The sequence below is a fragment of the Convolutriloba macropyga genome, chromosome 9 (assembly GCF_964194025.1).
Source record: "Convolutriloba macropyga chromosome 9, txConMacr16.3, whole genome shotgun sequence".
Taxonomy (NCBI): Eukaryota; Metazoa; Xenacoelomorpha; order Acoela; family Convolutidae; genus Convolutriloba; species Convolutriloba macropyga.
This window is the reverse complement of record NC_134476.1, coordinates 14,147,003-14,163,438: the sequence shown is the minus strand read 5'-3', so window position 1 is coordinate 14,163,438 and position 16,436 is coordinate 14,147,003.

Below are 16,436 nucleotides of genomic sequence, written 5' to 3'. Positions count from 1 at the left end.
AAATTCTGTTTTTTATGCTCTAATTACACATGGGATTCTCCATACCGAGTTTGGTTTGATTTGAACATTTCCTTGATCCGATGAAAAAGACCTATTTTTAAAATTATTTATTTGAAATAATAGCAAATTTCCGTATGAAAAACTAACTTTTTTCCTAGGCAAGCTATTGCAAAAATTCTTTTCTTTTTAGACTTTACATACACTGATGATACTCCATACCGAGTTTGGTTTGATTTGGACAACTCCTTGACCCGATCAAAAAGACCTATTTTTAAAATAATTTATTTGAAATAATAGCAAATTTCCGTATGAAAAACGAACTTTTTTTCTAGGCAAGCTATTGCAATTTTTTTTTTGTTTTAGACTCTACATACACTGGGGATACGCACACCGAGTTTGGTTTGAATTGGATGACTCCTTGACCCGATCAAAAAGACCTATTTTTAAAATTATTTATTTGAAATAATAGCAAATTTCCGTATGTAAAACTAACTTTTTCCTAGGCATTCTTTTTCTTTTAGACTCTACATACACTACCACTACTACTCGGGTCCACTATTGAGCGTAGTTGAAGTCACAGTACCAAATATTATATTCAGATATTATATGCAGACTAAGTAAAAAAAACACTAATTTTACATGATTACATGAGTTACATACATGCTATACCAGGGATTTCCACATAACAGAGATCATGTGCTCTTCGGCTGTCTAATGACTAAAGTCCCTGCAAAGCTTGAAAAACAAATGATCTCTACGCGTTCCGAAGCCAGAAAAAGAACAGATTACATGCAGGTTCGAACCAAAAAAACTGGACGCAGCGCAAAACAACAATTTATATAATATCATAACATATGGTGGTATCAATGCAATTTATACTACTACTACTATAAACATCGTACTCGCAATCTAACACATCATGTACGACAGCCTAAACTTTCAGGTTTGGCTAAAAAGACTCAAACTGATCAATCCATATGCTGTTATGCTATCAAAAAATTGAAGCTTCTATCCATATGATGATCTTCTATCCATGAGTTCAATGAAGGTGATCAACAATTCCAAAGAGTGAGGTCTGTTCACAATCACCCTCTCCAATAGTACTCGTGTGATCTGCTCCTGAATATGTTCAGAGTTGGCCATGGAGGGCATCTTTCCTACATCTTTCAATTTCTGCGCCTTCAACAACGAAAAGGCAATCATCTAATCTGAAATTGCATTTCAAAATATCAAAGCTCATTAACAAAACACCAAGGACCAACCAATAGTATAATAGTAAAGTTAATAGTATGGGTACTGACATATATCCTACCGGAACCGCCTCGATTAGAGCTTTTCAACGATATAACTCTTTCATATATACCTTTCATACTCTTAATATATAGGGGATAATAAACAATGATAGGAATCTTCACCCTAAACATCAAAAAGGAAGACGAGTACCCATTACCTTACAAGACAGAGTCAACACTGAAATTCAAAGATTGCCTATAGAAGGACACATAGATTGAGATCAATATTTTATAATACTTCTAAGTTAAAAAGTACGAAAACAGTTATCCTCAGAGATGGCTAAAATTAAAACATCATTGTTTAATATGCTTATCTTTTATCCGTAAGCTGATTGTCTATCCATTAGGTGATCCTCTATGGACAGCGTGTTCGACATAACTTATAGTATTATATCTTTTTTAATATTAGGAGGTTGCTGAACATTCAGCACTACTCTTGCATGTTTTTAATACATCGCTTCCAATGATGAAAAATTGTAAGATTAGCGGTGAATTGTGCGGTGAATTTTTGTAAGAATTGCGATTTTTAGCGGTGAATTTTTTTTTCACCGCATAAGCGGTGAAAAAAAATTTTCACCGCTTAAAAGTTTTTTTCACCGCATTGATTGCATTGAGCGCTAATCTTACACTTTTTACTCAAATTCACCGCAAATCTTACATCTTTTAGCGATTTTTAGCGGTGACATCTCAACCCGGGTCTGTATGGGTCTGATAACGGCTGGTTTTTGTCTCGATGGGTCTCATCATATCTGGTTTTGGTCTGGATGAGTCTGATCAGTAATGCGCACATCAACCTGGGTCAGAATGACTCCAAAACTTTTTGGAGTTACTTTTTCAGCAATCTTTCACCACCAACAAGGGCATGTAGAGTGAGGACGCTGAACTTAAAGGTGATTTATAATTTTTTCCCCGAACGAAACTACAATTAAGTGAGTAATGAGTAATATACAGATATTTGGGAACCAATAAAACCCCAACACAAACACTCCATCCCTAACAATGAAAATCTTTGGTCTAGTTTTTTCCCATCTATTCATTAAATAATTCGGTGAGTTTCTATGATGACTTTTTATGCAATCATTTGAAAATTTAAATTTGTTTTGACAGCTGTCAGTTGTTAGATATTTCACACCTTTCGTTTTGTAGTTTCTCTTAATTTGCTTTGTGGTATCCCTGACTATAGGGTACAGTCGTGCTGTGAATCCACGTAGATTTAGATGTATGGATTCGAGGTAGGAATCCAAGCTTTCAGAGTTAAATGAATTGTTACTTATAGAATTAGCCACAATCGCGGTGCGAATGTAGGCAAACTAAATGAGGTTGGATTTCTCCTTCAAATCCGCTAGGATTTTGTCTAGTGGAAAATAGATTAGATTGCGAACAACTGAATTCAGTAAGGAGATTCAAAAGAATGAATAGTTGAGTAAAAGTGGGAGGTGTGAACGGTATGAAATAATAACTTGTTAGTCGGCGGTAATTTATAGTTATGTGAATACTGACTTTTAGTTTTACAAGGACAAGTATAAATTAATTAAGTACATTTTAATAAATGAGAACTAAATTATGGTACAACCGTACCAAATATCCTGCGCTGAGCGAAAATTTTAAACTGTATCAGTATAAAATTTGGAATAATATTAAAATATGTACTGGTTATTATAGATAGTATACATAGTGAGTAGCAACAAATGAGTACCAAAGAATTAATGTAATTGAGTCTCGAATGTAAGAGAAAACTAACATAACGGAAACTAACAACATATGCAGTAAATTCTATGCACGCGATATAAATTAATGCACAAAGGTGATGCGAATCCATCCAACTTATAATACGCGAATTATCGTTACAAATGCAACATCAAATTGAAGGAATGTAGAATTAACGCACATGTAGAATTAAAATTGAACAATAACACAAAATTAATGGAAAAGCAGGGCAATTCCGAAATTATTTTAACAATTACAGATTGGAAACAATTCAATAATTTAACAATGAAAGTTTGAAACAGTTTTAGTTTAAATTTGGTTCCCCGCATCAAATACACTCATGCTAACTTCCCGAGCGTAATCTTCATATTTGTACTCTTCAGGAGACCAAGTTCCCACAGGTGGTGGTGCAGAGGGGCTTGTAATTGTCAGTTCATAATCTGTATCAGGAACTGGCGGCCGTGTAGCTTCTTCCTGAAGAATTGTCTCAATCACCGGATTTGTTCGTTTCGGTTTCTTGGAAACCGGAGCTGTTGAGTCGTCACTGATCGAATTGACCGAACTTTCAAATCCGTAATACTCTGGGGCTCGTCGGTTTCGTTTGGTGCTGGTAGTTGATGGAGATGTGGTTGAAGACGTTACTGAAGGGGAAGCAACAGACGATGCATTCGATGTATTCAGGCTCACCGATGTGTGACGTGACCGTTTTCCTCCGGCTTGGGGCTTTCGTGGTTTTCTTGCCGACATTGCTTTCGATATATTGCTATTTGCAGATGACACGCCCGATGCTGCATCTGACTGTGTTGGGCGGTGTCGAATTTTGATCTCCCCGCGAAACTTTTTCTTTAAATCCTTCGTGTGCTGGGCAATTTTTTCTTCGGTTGTTTTTTCGTACGGTAGGGGTCGACGTTGCGCGTATTGCCATAAATCGGTGTTCCGTTCGGCGCGAGTACCGAATTTAGCAATATCGCTATTGCGAACATTAACTTCGGGTACTCCTGGTTCTTTGATGACGGTTGTCGTATCCGATGTACGAACAACCATACTTCATGGCGCCAGTGTTTCCCAAAGACCGCGGAGGTCTCTTTTTGATCGTTTAGTCACCTTGCGGGCGAGCTTCAAATCCAGTGACCGTTCCGATCTGGGGATGGGATTATTTAATTTTGGGTGTAATATGAAGCGAGAGACAGATTTGTTGTGTTCGCCGTTGTAGCGGCGTCCGGCGTCAACTTGGGCTCTTTGCATTGCCTCTTCAATCAGAATGTCGCTTCTGTCTCCCGTCACCCATCCATTGTCGTCTAGGTAGTCCTCAACAGGGACAGTATCGGCGTCTAAATAGTGGTGAAGAATGTTTTCATATGACAGATTAGATGATTTAGGTGTTGTACTTATATTACCTAGTGGTGTGTTTGGCTTTCTTCCGAAATGTGCTTGGAAAGGTGTTACATTTGTAGTCTTTTGTTTACATATACGTAATTGATATACAATTGACTTTATTGCTTCTTTAATTGTGAATATTTTATTTCTATTGTCTAATTTCATGCAGCCTAAGCGTCTTTTAATTGTTTGTATCAAACGCTCCACTAATCCTATGGCTCTATGATCGTTTACAGGGGCAGGTAGTATGTTAATATTATGTTGTTTGCAAAAGTTTTCAACTTTATAGCCTATTAAACATCGTGCTTGATCTAGTCTAATATTTCGGGGAACACCGTGGATTTGAATGTAATCATCTAAAAACTTTAGTACATTTGGTCCATTTGCTTTATCAAATACTTCTACAGAAGGATATTTGGAAAAACGATCAATACATGCAAGAAAATATGTATCTTGATCTTTTTCATTCGTGATAGGACCTCCGAAGTCAATCTGTATTTCTTCATTGGGCTCTGTACATGGTAGTAAAGGTTTCCATTTAGACGCCGGAATAACAGTCTTAAGGTTCTTACCAATATCAGTACATGGCTTGCACTGAGCCGCTTTATTTAAGATTTCGCGGTGCATGTACGGCCAGAACGCGTATTGGCCAAGCGTGATCATTCCCCTACTTCCCGGGTGGGTTAGATGGAGGCTTTCCAGTACCGCGTCTTGTATGGCATGGGGAATCACCACACGTTCGTCTACACAGACGCATCCGGACCGGACGTGCAAGTCTCGCCAGTACGAGAATGGATACGGGTTGACTTCCTTGCATCTCTGGGGGTCATCTTGAAGTATGCAATCCCGTACCTCCTTCAGAACTGCGTCTTTACTTGTCAGTACTGCCAGGAAGCCTTTTGTGAACAACTGTGTCAAGTTGTTCTCAAACAGCTCTTCTTTGGACAATTCTACACTAGGGGAAGGGTGTCCGTCATTTGAGGATCGAGTCGTTCCTGAATTTGGAGTAGATTGAAATGTCACTCGGCTGTGAGTACGGGGAGTTTGCGGGTTTCGGCTGTGTGAAGGAGAGCTACTCATTTTATGGTTTTCGATTACGTGGATATGAGTTTGGTTTGATTTAATATTTAAATGTGGCTGGATTTGAGTTGGATTTGTACTGGTATTAGAATGAGTTTGTAATTGTGCTGCGTGTGCAGAGTATTTAAGAAGCAACTGATTTGTATTTCTATTAATGGCAGAAAGCAAATTGGAATAGTTTGTTGAGCGAGGATGTGAGGCACGTGTGGAATGTGTGTGAGTGACGCTGTTAAAGTGCTGTGATTGGCAGTTTTGTGGTGTGGTATTTACATAAATTGCTGCAAATTGCGTCGCGAATGCGGGTAATTGTTGCTACCGCAAATTCCTCGTCATATTTGTTTGTAACTTTTGCTTTTTGATTTGGTTGGCGAGAAATATAATCTACCAGCCCCATTTTTGCACCAGGAATATGTTCAATGTTAAAGTCAAAGGGTAAAAGACGATCAATCCAGCGCGTTAATCTACTATTATAAGATTTGTTTGATCTATGTTCTTTCATAATTGAAAGTAATGCTCGATGATCTGTGATGATTGTAAATGATTTGCCAAATAAATAATATTTGAAATATTCGACGGACCACACAACACCTAGTAATTCAAGTTCATTAATGCTATAACGTTCCTCATTAGAGTTAAGGAATCGAGATGCAAATGCAACTGTATGCCAACCTGTAGGTGAACGTTGTTCTAATGCTGCTCCTAACCCTGCTCTAGAAGCATCGCATTTGATCCGCGTTTCCAAGTGAGGATTGTAGTGTGTGTTTTCTGTGGCGTTTGCTACTCTATTTTTAATTGCTTGGAAATGTGTGTCATGTTCAGTGTTCCAAATGAACTTTGTGTTCTTTTTTAATAATGGACGAAGAGGATGACATAATTGGGATAAGTTAGGAATAAATTTTCCAAGGTAGTGTACAGAACCTAAAAACGATCGGAGTTGTTTTAAATTTTTAGGTGCTGTTAGTGATGCGATTGCCGCTGTTTTTGACTCAAGTGGAGCTATTCCAGATTGACTAAATTTATGTCCCAACCATTCTATTTCGGTTTTTGCAAAATGACATTTAGGTAAGTTGATTCGTAGATTATCCTCATCTATTTTCTGTAAGCACTGATAGACAAGTTTTAATTGGTCTTCTTTGGACCCACGGCTAACTACTATAATGTCATCTAGAAAACAGTAAGTATTTTTTAGTTCGACTAAAGTATAGTCCATTACTTTTTGGAAAGCTGCTGGCGCATCAGTTAAACCGTAGAAACCTGTAATGAAACGATATGTTCCCGTTCTCTCACCGCTAATAATATTAAAGTTACAATGTCTTTCCGTTTCCGGGTCTAATTTAAGTTGACTGCATGCGTACTTCAAATTCAGTGTGGAATAATATGCTGTTTCTTGTCATGCGGATGTATTCAAATTTTGTTGAATTGTGTCAATTAAATTAGCAATATTTGGTATTTGATATTTGTTTTTGTGAATAGACTTATTTAAAATTTTTGAATCTAGAGCTAATTTAACTGTTTTATCTCTTTTAACTGTAATGACTATGGGTGAGATGAAACTTTTGTCAGAACAACTGTTTAATTTTATGATGTGTTTTTCATCAAGTAATTTTTTAAGTTCTATATTAACTAGTGGTTGTAAATTAATAGGTACTCGTCTTCCTTTTTGATGAGTAGGTGTAAATTCACTATGGAATGTTGACTTTACTGAATGTTTTAAAGATTTACCGACACGGGTGATGAGTTCAGGAAAGTCAAAAGAGATCTGCCTCTTAATTGGGCATTGATTTTGATCAATGTTTGCCACTTGCGTTGATTGCATTACTGAGAAACCTAGCTTTGGGAAAAGGTCTCGTCCAATGATGGGTCGGTGACCATCTTCAACGACAGTTACATCAACGTCTGTGGCTATCCAGTCATTACACTTTATTGGTGTCTTGATTATACCTACTATTTTGATTATGTCATTGGAGAAAGTTTTTAAATCGTGTATTTCAGGAGACTGTATCCAATAACTATCTTTACATTCTGATACCACTTTTTCCGCCAGACTTTTGTTAACGATCGTACAAACACTTCCTGAATCCACCAATGCTTTCGTGCTTGTATTTCCAACTGGAATGTCCAAATTTACGGGCTCTACCTCACGGGTGTCAGTTTGGTATGAAATTGCCGCTACACAATTATCATCGTAATCGTCGTAGTCTGAGTCATAATTGGCATCGTATATGCTCTTTTGTTGTAGGAGTTTGCTAATATTATTTACTTGTTCGGTTACTGATGTCGAGGTGCCTACTGTAGCCGCTTCCGAAATTGAGTCATCTACATAATTTACTCGAGATCTAGGTTTGCTAGCTTGTTTTGGTTTTCGACAAACCTTAGCGAAATGGTTAGAGATTCCACAATTTTTACATATTTTCCCACGGGCGGGACAATTTTGTCTATGAGAGGGATTCCAACCATACCCACAATTTGGGCAGATTGTCGGTTTTTCGAACTGATTTGTAGATGGTCGGTTTCTATTCAACGATCCTTGCACATTGTTTATCGAATGGACTTCATTAGTTGAATTGGTTGTTGGGGTTCCAGAGATTTTTAGTTGCGTTTGTATGCCCATTTCGATATTGATCGCATCTTCGAGAGCTTTTTTAGCTTTTCGTGTTTCTTTTAGCAATGCTCTTTGAATTTCTCCATCTTGCATGTTAGCGATAAACACATCCCGTATTATCGATTCCTCGTGGCTTCCTAAATCACAATTTAGGGAGAGTTCTCGAAGGCACCCGTAGAACTTTTCCACTGGTTCTCCTTTCATTTGTTTTCGAGTTAAGAATTTATATCTGTCAAATGTAATATTCCTTTGTTTGGTGAACACTTTATCAAGGCATTCCCAAAGAATTTTCGTGGTCACTCTGTCAATTTGAATTCTTGGTTCTTGCGAACCAAAAATTCGTCTCCCTTCAACTACCAGGCTGAGATACGTTAGGGATACTGCTTTACTATCGCAGTATTTCCAAGGCTTTTCCCCACATAGTATGCCAACAAGTTCTACTTTCTGACATCGGTTGAGCCATGAGTTTTTTAGCTCTTCATTCCTAGTACGTCTGTCTCTTTCGCTTTGAGCCGTGCTGTTTTGAACGTCCTCCTCGTAGATGGGTTCTGGAGGTAGGGTAACTTTGTCAGGGGGGTCGTCAAGAAGAGTATCGATTGATATTCCTTCTTTAGCCATGATGGCTAACTTTAGCATGACCTGCCATCTGTCCCATTGCAATGGAGGTTCCAACGTCGGTTTTTTCCAAAAGGGCTCGATTCCCAAGATTGCGCGTTCTTTTGTAGCTGACTGCGCCATGTTGTATCCCTGACTATAGGGTACAATCGTGCTGTGAATCCACGTAGATTTAGATGTATGGATTCGAGGTACGAATCCAAGCTTTCAAAGTTAAATGAATTGTTACTTTTAGAATTAGCCACAATCGCGGTGCGAATGTAGGCAAACTAAATGAGGTTGGATTTCTCCTTCAAATCCGCTAGGATTTTGTCTAGTGGAAAATAGATTAGATTGCGAACAATTGAATTCAGTAAGGAGATTCAAAAGAATGAATAGTTGAGTAAAAGTGGGAGGTGTGAACGGTATGAAATAATGAATTTTTAGTCGGCGGTAATTTATAGTTATGTGAATACTGACTTTTAGTTTTACAAGGAAAAGTATAAATTAATTAAGTACATTTTAATAAATGAGAACTAAATTATGGAAAAAAACCGTACCACATGCTTTAATCACCCACGTGCAAATCTATAAACGCCGAAAGTCTGCGGTGCCAAAAATTCAAACAACAGAATTTCTTATAATTGCCAGAAGTTAAGTTCAATGAACTTACCATCATTTTAAAACTTAAAACTTTAGTATTTTAAACACTTTCTACTTGACACTGCAGAAATCAGACAAAGAGTAAAATTTTGTTTTCACTTCTCGAATGGCTTCGCGGTTTTTGCTAACGCCAGAAATTCGCAAAACACGGCAGAGGTAGACCCAAATTGTCACGGGCAATTTTGCCACACCTTTTTATCTCTTGTTCGTTAACAAATTGAAAATGTAACAATAAGCGAAAAAAAACAATATGGCGGAAACCGAACATTTTAACCGCGAAATTGAGATTTAAGCTGTGTATCCTTATTTTTGCGCACTCTGTATCACGAAAATAATGGATTTAGGTATCTGTTTTTGTACGCAACGCAACTTAACTTCGCATTGAATGTATTTTATTTTTTTACTTAATGTATCACTAATCTGAAATTAAACCTAATTTAATGCGCATTTTTGTGCATATACAAGCTGTTAAAAGATTTTTTAATTGATAGCAACCTAAAGGTTGAAAGTGGTTTGCAGGTTAATATTATACCATATCTTACAATTTTAGCCTGAGCACAGCGATCTCGAAATCTGTACGCCATAGAAGTAATGCGACACATCCTTTTGTTGTCATCAAAGACTTCATTTGACACCTTGAAAATTCCATTCAAGCAGGGGAGGGCAGTCATTGGAATTGATTTCACTTCCGTTAATAAGCTTCTGCGCAAACTATCAATTTGATTGGGTGGAACAAGGTACAGTTCTGATTGAGAACTAGTTGTAACAGAGGACAAATGAACAATGAAATGACCAGCTGTGCTATTCTGTGAAAAAAAACCGCAGGGTTTTTGAAGCTGACTGGAAATTGAAATAACAGTGAAATTACAGAAAAAACTGGAACTTGAAAGTACAGTTTTCACATTTATCGGTTTATAATTTACTTCTGATTTTTGAAGCTAATATTTATATTCAAGCATTATAGCTTTGAGATTATAGGATCATTAAAAACGAAACTAATGTCATCTGATGTTCGTGATAGTCGTTTTAATGTTTCTTCATGCTTTTATTGGTTTCTTTTCGAATTCAAGCATTATCGATGTGAGAAAACTTTATGAAAATTTGAAAAATAAATTAACTTCTGAAAAATCCATTAGTTTAAAACTAGAGAGAGAAATTAACATCAAATGATATTTTTGATTTTCGCCACACTGTTTCCTCAAGAAATTTCAGGCTCTTATCTGTGTTCAAGCATCATTGTTTTGAGATAAATTGATGAAAATACATTATTTTTTGAAAAATCCCTAGATGCAAATTAGGGTAATTGAAAAGTAATATAGCATCATCTGATATTCTTGATCGTCGCCTCACTAGTTCGTAGGCTTTTTGTTCTAGATTTTTTAAGTTAAAGCATCATCGTTTTGAGATAATTTTATGAAAAATTGACAAAAAAATATATTTCTGAAAAACCTCGGAGTTCTAATTTCGGGTAATGGAGAAAGAAATTACCATCATCTACTGTTCTTGATCATTGCCTCACTATTTCTCCAAGCTTTTTCAGGCTCTCATTTGTGTTCAGGCATCATCGTTTTGAGATAGTTTTAAAAATATTGATCATAAATAAACACCTGAAAAATTCTTTTTTTAATTTCGGGTACAGGAAAATTAAACTACCATCAACTGATAATTTTAATCGTCACTTCACTGTTTCTTCAAGAATTTTCAGGCTCCTATCTGTGTTCAAGCATCATTGTTTTGAGATAAATTTATGAAAATAAATAAAATTTTGAAAAATCCCTCAGATCCAAATTAGGGTAATTGATAAATAATTTAGCATCATCTGATGTTCTTGATCGTCGCCTCATTATTTTGTAGGTATTTTGTTCTAGGTTTTTTGAATTCAAGCATCACCATTTTGAGATAATTTTGTGAACAATTGACAAAAAAATCGGTTTCTGAAAAACCTCGTAGTTCTAATTTCGGGTAACGGAGAAAGAAATTATCATCATCTACTGTTCTTGATCGTTGCCTCACTATTTCTCCAAAATTTTTCAGGCTCTCATTTGTGTTCAGGCATCATTGTTTTGAGATAGTTTTCAAGAAATTGATTATAAATAAATACTTGAAGAAACTTTGTTTCATTTTCGGGTACAGGAAAATTAAACTACCATCAGATAAGATTTTTTATCGTTTTCTAATTTACTTCTGATTTTTGAAGCTAATATTCATATTCAAGCATTATAGCTTTGAGATAGTTCTATTTCAAAAAAACTAATTCCTTAAAAATCCCTCAGTTTCATATAAGGATTATAAAAAAAAGAAATTAGCGTCAACTGATATTCGTGATCGTCGTGTTAACCTTTCCTCGTGATTTTTTAGGATTCTTTTTGTATTCAAGCATAATCGATGTGAGAAAACTTTATGAAAATTAAAAAAAAAATTTAACCTCTGAAAAATCCATTAGTTTAAAATTAGAGAGAAAAAAATACCATCAACTGATAATTTTGATCGTTGTCTCACTGTTTCCTCAAGAAATTTCAGGCTCTTATCTGTGTTCAAGCATCATTGTTTTGAGATAAATTTATGAAAATACATTGAGTTTTGAAAAATCTCTCAGATCCAAATTAAGTTAATTGAAAAAAAATTAAGCATCTGATGTTCTTGATCGTCGCCTCATTATTTCGTAGGTATTTTGTTCTAGGTTTTTTGAATTCAAGCGTCATCGTTTTGAGATAATTTTATGAAAATTTGACAAAAAGATTAATTTCTGAAAAACCTCTTTGTTCTAATTTCGGGTAATGGAGAAAGAAATTACCATCATCTACTGTTCTTGATCTTTGCTTCACTATTTCTCCGAGATTTTTCAGGCTCTCATTTGTGTTCAGGCATCATTGTCTTGAAATAGTTTGAAAAAAACTTATTACAGATAAATACCTGAAAAATCTTTGTTTCTTTTTCGGGTAAGGAAAAGTTAAACTACTATCAACTGAGATTTTTGGTAGTCGCCTCACTACTTCCGTAAACTTTCTCATCTCTAAATTGAGGGTTTTTGCCTGTAGTAACTACTCATCTCCTCTTTTTTGTCCATAAAAAGATAAAGAACGAAATAGGGAAGTTTCGGTAATAAAAGAACGACTTGTGTATTGATTACTTTTTTTCTTGCTGATATTGATTTCGTGGGTGATTTCCAATTGCATTAAGCAAATGCAATTGTTGAAAAAGGTTTATTATTTTTTCTATTTACAGTTTTACAGTTGTCTATTTTTTTCTGAAAAATCATATTTCTGCATCTGTTTTAGTTTTTCATCCTTTTTTCTGAAAAATTCCTTCATTCGGCGAGTATTTTCGTTTTTTCCAGGTTTACAGTTGTCTATTATCTTTTGACACAATGATCTGTATCACTAATTACAATTTTACAGTTGTCTTTGTTTTTTTCTGAAATGTCCCTCCATTCAACTCTCTCTCTCTCTCTCACTCTTTATACATATTATATATATATATATATATATATATATATATATATAAATATTATTTTATAAAATTAAATATTTATATATATATATATATATATAGATATATACAATATATGTATATATATATATATATATATATATATATATATATATTTTTATATATATATATATATATATATATATTTACAATTTCATATATATATATATATAATATATATATATATTGTATAAACAAATATATATATATATATATATATATATATATAAATATATTTATATATATATATATATATATATAAAAAAATAAGTATATATATATATATATATATATATATATATATATAAATTATATATATATATATATATTATATATATATATTATTATATATATATATATATATATATATATATATATATATATATAATATATATATATATATATAATTATTTATACATATATATATATATATCTTAAAAATTAAATTCAGAATCAGATATTTACAGCTGCAATCTATCAATGGCAGCTTAAAAATGTTAACAGTTCAGTATATTACATTACAATGGTAGTTCTTCTGTTACGCAAATATTAAAATTTTAATAAAAAGTTGTGATAGCTCTTTTTTGCCTTCGGGATTTCCTAAAGCTTTTGTCTTAGTGGTGTGTCTTCTGCAACGGTACTGGAAAGCAAAAGGGTGCATGTCACAATTGAAATGACCAATGGGCCGTCTGAGCAATCACTCTGAGTAGTCTTGTGAGTACTCGGTGAAGACGCACCGAAGACGCACTGTTTGAGTGGTCTGTAACCAGCGAGGTCCATCTCAAAACACCAGACTGCATCTCCAGGGTTCTCCCTCCGCTAAACATCAACAGCCACAAGTCAAAACCGATATGTTCTGTCGTTATTTTAATTCTATTTCTAAATTACTTAAAAGTTTGAATAAATTTTGCACGCTCAGTTAATAAAGCTTCAAACCATTTTTGCATGCTCAATTGATAAGGTTCTAAATCTTGTTTGTATGCTCAAAAGCACGCGTTTAATTAGGCTCAATTGGAGATTAGAAATACATTTAATGCGAAAAATAGATGCCCAAAATGAGCCAAAACGTGCCACGAGAAATGTCACCTATTTTACATTTTTAAAGTATCTCAATTTCGCAAATATGACGAAACCCCAGTTTTGCCAAAAAAAGAAACAATGGTTGTTCCCTAATTTCGTTCTTTTTCTCTGTCTACTTTTGAGCGATTTGGGCCAAGGGAGATATATTGGGGTATACCTCTGAGGCGTTATGCTCTGTGACTTCGAGCTCAGTCAAGTAACATATACTTATGAATTGTGTTTCGGTGATTTTCAGACATTTGGGAACTCTGATCACTTTCATCACTTCTGAAAGCTTCTGTTTTCGGAGGTTAATGATTAATCCTTAGGATTATTAAAAATCACTGTTTTAATACTTAGATTGAAATTGTCCTAACTCGGATAGAGATTTTGAAAATTGAGTCGATTAGAGATTTTGTCGATATGTAAGAGAATCGCAAAAATTTTCGGTTATTGAATTTTTGAATAAACTATACCTCTCCAATCCTCAAAAAAAACTCTCCCCAGAGAGTTGAATGCTTCTGTTTGCTTTAATCCTGTTAACCAAACACAAAAATGGTTTCCGCATTCATGACAATTAATTGGTTTCTTGTCACATAAAGATTATGTCATTGATACGGTGTCTTAACTTTGAATTCAAATTTATTTATTCCTTATTGAATGTGATATTGAGCTATTTGATTAAAAACTGAAAATGACAGTAGTTTTGAGAACCTAGATCATTATTTGAATCGTTTGTTTTGCAAACACAATTTTCTGGACAACCAGAGACTATATGTAGACTGAATTCGATGTCACAAAATTCATTAACAATAGAATTCATTATAACTAGAGCTTATGGATAGCAAGAGCGTATATTCTTAATTTTTGCTTCCCTGTCATCCTATCCAGGTTATCTTGAAAAAATGATGATTTCTCACAAAACCCACCTATTTATTATTTTGCAAATGGGTCTAAACGTTTTTGCTGAGATTTCAAGACTTGCTCAATACTCGTCGAAGTCTAACGTAATGGGTAGTTTTGCCCTAAACACTCATTCTAACATAATAGAGCAAATTTTTGGCATAACTCAAATCACATGCGGACTTCAGTGTATGAGACTCGAGACATGCCAAAGTTTCACATATTTGAGAAAAGTTTGCCATTTTCACAGTCAGACAACTGGGAAATTTACAACCCTAGGGAACTCAACTTTGGATGGGGAATCGCGTCGCGGTATCCGATGTTTCGAAAATGGAAATGAAGTTACAATTTCGACTTCTGGAACCGGTCAGCAACCTTCGTGTGGGTCAAATCAAGTTAGTCCTTTTGAGGAATTGGAAAGGTCGTCAAATGCTACTGCAACATCAACAGTCCCAGTAGAAACTTATTCAGATTCAACAATGACGTTCACGGATTCTTCGCAATCAGTAAAATGGGACAAATTAACTTCCGAAAATGTAGGAATGCAGGAAACACCAACAACTCTGTTTGATCCCACTGAAGCAATGACACTTGAGACCACGACAACTGAGAGGGCGCAAACTTTGGAAATGACATCAGAGGCTATAACAACAAGACAGCAAGTTGAGACTAAGGCCTTACTGTCCTCCGAAGCTGCGCCTACATCGGCATCTACCGAAGGGACGACATCTTCGACATCGGGAACTACGACACAGGCATCTACCGAAGGGACGACAACTTCGACATCTTCGACTACAACTACGGACCCGACAAAAGCCATGACAACTCTGGCGTTTGGAACTATGACTCTGGTATCTATTGAAGGGACGACAGCTTCGACAATTAGAACTACGAACATGGACCCGACAGAGGCCACCACAACTTTGTCGATTGGAACTATAACTCTAGACTCCACCGAAACATTGTCAACAATGCCATCTGAAACAACATCTCATAGTTCTGTTGTAAGCACTGTTTTTTTCTCAACGACGACGAACACTATGAGGGCGATCCCGACCGAAACATCAACTACACCGATCACGTCGACAGTAGCACTTGATTTGACAGAACTCACAACAAACACCGACGACGACGATGATGATGATGATGATGATGATGCTAATGAAGATGACACAAAAAGATCATAGAACCATTTAAAAAAAGAAAAAAGTAAAGCGAATTTTTTTAATGTGCGGAAGCAGTGCTCAAAATATTATGCATATCATTTGTTGTACAATTTATTGCTGGCCAGGTTGGTGGTCTGAACTGACTTTTTCTTCATCAATATCTTCCGTTCTTTCGTATTGTTGAGCTTCATCTGCTAATAAAAATCTAAGAATAGAAAAAGACAAGTTATAATGAGCCCGATAAAAAACAGAGCGCAGAAAAGTTCCGCTGAATCTCAATGAAAGACGAAGACTTTATCTACCAAATTCGACAATTTTATAATAACGCACCCACTCCAATGATTTTTCTAATGGTTTCGCTTCTGCCAGTATATCTTGGAATCTTGGTGAACCTTTTGAAGTGCCAGCGGATTTCAGCAAATTTGTTTCAAAGTTTGGTTTGAATGTCTTTCAGCGCAATTTTAAGAAAGGTTTTCATGGTGGTTATGGTGTTTTGTGAAATTT